Source organism: Galeopterus variegatus, unplaced genomic scaffold, assembly GCF_000696425.1.
Source record: "Galeopterus variegatus unplaced genomic scaffold, G_variegatus-3.0.2 Scaffold55, whole genome shotgun sequence".
In the NCBI taxonomy this organism is placed as follows: domain Eukaryota; kingdom Metazoa; phylum Chordata; class Mammalia; order Dermoptera; family Cynocephalidae; genus Galeopterus; species Galeopterus variegatus.
In genome coordinates, this window is record NW_007726166.1 from 1,226,007 (window position 1) to 1,229,589 (window position 3,583).

Here is a 3,583-nt window from a genome sequence, read left to right on the forward strand (position 1 = left end):
TGGGTATCCAGCCGGCAGCTTTCCTCTGGCTTGCCAAGGCTCAGGATCATCCCCACCCCTGGTGCGATGCCCCCTTCCACCTCAGCAGGGCCTGTCCAGCCTCCTCTCCTGCCTGAGCCTCTTGGATCCTCCCACCCTGCCCCAAGTGCTCCGCAAATTCATCCTGCTCCTACGCTGCCTGAACTGGCAGGGGCTCCCTGCTGGAGGACACCCAGGAAGGAGTCTGAAGTCAATTTACAGGGTCAAATCAAGCAATTAAAGAAACCCCAAAACCAAAAACCAAAAAAATCCCCAGAACATGGAGCATTTCGTGAGTAGTAAGGGCACCGTTTGCAACCTTCTGGTTTCGGTTATATTCATACAACTGGGTTCAGACAGGGTCACACTAAAACATGCATTGCTTAACTTTGGGCTACTGTTAAAAAAAAATTGAAAGTCCCTGTCCTGGAGGATACAGTCTGTGTTTCAGGTCCTGCACGGCAGCTCAGCTACCCTCCGGCCCTAACTCTCTCACTCCAGACAGACAACAGACAGACAAGGCCAGTCCAGCTCCTGAGGCTTTGCCAGCGGTATTCCCGGTTCCCTTCTCTGTCTCCAGGATGTTCTCACTTCCTCTCTGAGCCAGTCCTGGGTGCCTGGCTCCCTATGTACAGTGCAGACCCTCGAGGCACCGCTCACTGTTAAGCCACGCAACCAGAAGAGCCTGGGCACCATCCCCTTTCATAGACGAGAGAACTGAAGCTCAGAGAAGGGAAGAGTTTTGCCCAAACAGCACAGCTACTAAGTGGCAGAGATGGGATTTTAAGTGGGGTCCCTTTGAATCCATAACCCCACACTCTTAACCAGTACTCTATGTTATGATTTTAAAAACCTCAAAGCAAGCAAAAGAAAAACTTCTCAAATGAAAAAGTATATACTCTTTTAGAGGGAGTCGAAGGGCTGGCTGGTGAGCTCAGGTGGTTACAGTGCGGTATTACAACACTAAGGTCAAAGGTTCGGATCCCTTTACTGGCTAGCTGCAAGAAAATACATAAAGGGAGTCAAAAAGTTGGAGGCCATTTCCCTAAACTTGGGACATCTGAGACAGCAGACATAGCCAGCAGCATGTGGGGTCTGGGGACAATCGTTCTCAGAAACGACGCTGTAGCCTTGGGGGGCTGTTGCTGTTGCCCCAGCTCAGGCAGAGCCTGTGGCCCCCAAAAGAGAAAAATGTGGCCCCATGAGCTGTCTACAGATGGGCCCTGTGACAAAGCCAGCCGAGTGTCCCCAGAGGGCTGGATAGTGTCAGTGTCCTCTCTTGCTGCAGCAGGGGACACTATCAGGAAAAGAATGCATGTGTTGAATAAGCTTGGTGCACACTTACTGAAATGCTCCAATGACTTCTTCTCACCCGCAGAATCTGGCACCCCCTCCCCGTCCTTCCCCCTCTGTGCCAGCTGCCCTGGCCTCCTCCCTACTCCCTTCACCCACCAACTCCCCCATCTGCCTGGAACGCAATCCCCTTTATGCCATCGTCAGCCGAGGGCTTGAGGGCCCCGAGCACGGATCAAAGGTATCCATTCCGACTCAGGTCGATTTGAAAGGAAAACTCTTTGATTCCCCAGCTGCAGAAGAGAGCAGTTCCCACGGTCTTTATTTTAGGCATGGAGTTTGCCCTCCGATTTAATTCTGGTGTCTCTCAATGCCGGGCCTTTGTTAAAGGCCTGTCTGGAGGGCTGCTAGGAAGACACAGACCCAGGGCTGCTGGTTTTATCACAGAGCTGCAGCCACATGCCTGAGCATGCATCCCAGGATGGCACAAAAACACAAACGGGGGAGTCGCCCAGGACACAGCATCAAATGCACGGCACGTGGCCAAGTGGCTGGTGAGGGAGGGGCGTGCAGCAGGCGTTGGAAGGCAACCTTTGAACGGAGAGTGGCTGTTACGGAGCTTTTAGCACCAACGCCCTCGGAAAGGTGCCACGGACTGGCTGCCACATCTTTCAGCACCTCCGAATTACACAGATGCACAAAGATGTGGCCTGCCTCAGGGCCATTTTCACAGCCTGTCCACATCCCATTCTCACGCCTCTAGACCCCAGACCCAAGTGCAGGGTGGCCCTGTGGGGACACAAGCCCAGTGCAGAATGTCAAACATTTGGTCCTGGAAACATATAAACTTCACACGTGTTAATGGGTGTTTTATAGCAGTCGCCTCCCTTTTGGCCTGTTTTGAAAGGTAAGTTGCTCAAACTTTGGAGGCTCCTCTGAGGGTGTAGCCCAGGTCAGCAGGGGACTTGGTTTCTCCCTTTATATCCACCTCTACCCTTGAAAGGGGTGTAGGGATGGGTGGGGGGTGATGATGGGGCCAAAGGCGTGGGTGAGGGCTCTGCTTCTTGCCTCTGTGGGTGAGCGAAATGGAGCAAGTGGAACAGACCCCCCTCCCGGGCCCCTGCAGCCGTGAGTGCGTGTCCACCCACAGTCCTGCCGGGGGAGCCGGGCCCTGCCACTGGGAAGGGAGCTGATTGACGGACCTGGAATGGGGTGGGATCAAGTCCTGGGGCTGCAGAAACCCAGAGGAGGGGACCCAACCCAGCCTGGGAGGGGCAGGGGCTTCCTGGGGAGGTGATCCTTGGGCTGGGTCATTGTTTGTTTTTGAATTATAATTCTTCAGGTCCCCCACAACCCCCTTATAAAAGTGAAACATGCTCACTGTAGAAATTCTAGAAACCACAGTGAAGGATCAAGAAGAAAAGTGAACTTGTCTGCAGTTCTGCCGCCCTGACATCACAGCTGTGAACATCTGGGCCTCTGTCTTCCCCATCTTTTCACCAGGCTGAAGTTTGAAAGGAGAGAAGAGTAGGAGGCCATGAGGTGGGTAGGAAGGGGCATAGAGAGGGGTTTTAAGCACAAGGATGCTCTTGGGCAAAGCTTCTAGAAGTCTTGAAACAGGGCACTGAGGAGGGGGATTCAAGAGCTGTGGGCTTGAGAGACAGGGTTGCAGCTGGAGGGCGCTGGGGCAGGGGGGAGGGTTGAACGCTGTCCTGGAAACCTGGGGGGGCCTCTGCAGGCTTTTAACTTGAGAAGGGACAGGATCATATTTGCAAGGTAGAAAGAGGGCAAGAGAAGCACTACAGAGTTCCAGACAGTCTTCCTCGGCTGCCTAAAACCTCCTTCGCGTTAGTGATTCGTTCTGTGGGATTCGTCTCTCTCCTCCCTTCAGCCTCCTTTTATTTATTTTTTATTTATTTATTTTTTTTTTTTAAAGATAACCGGTAAGGGGATCTTAACCCTCGACTTGGTGTTGTCAGCACCACGCTCAGCCAGTGAGCGAACCGGCCATCCCTATATGGGATCCGAACCCGTGGCCTTGGTGTTATCAGCACCGCACTCTCCCGAGTGAGCCACAGGCCGGCCCTCAGCCTCCTTTTAAAACTCCTTCCTGTGAGGGCCGGCCCGGTGGTGCACTGCTATAGTGCAACGCTTGGGAGTGTGGTGGCGCTCCCGCTGAGGGTTCGGATCCCACATACAGACCAGTTCCTGCTCACTGGCTGAGCGAGGCGCGGGGGCAGCGCCGAGGGGTGGGATCCCGTTGCCGGGCCCG

The 3,583-nt window shown here is 54.0% G+C and overlaps 1 protein-coding gene across 1 annotated transcript in view; it reads right to left on the reverse strand.

Moving 5' to 3' along the window:
- Positions 1-3,583, reverse strand: part of NFAM1 (NFAT activating protein with ITAM motif 1) — a 42,180-nt gene that overhangs the window by 23,876 nt on the left and 14,721 nt on the right. The window lies entirely within an intron of this gene.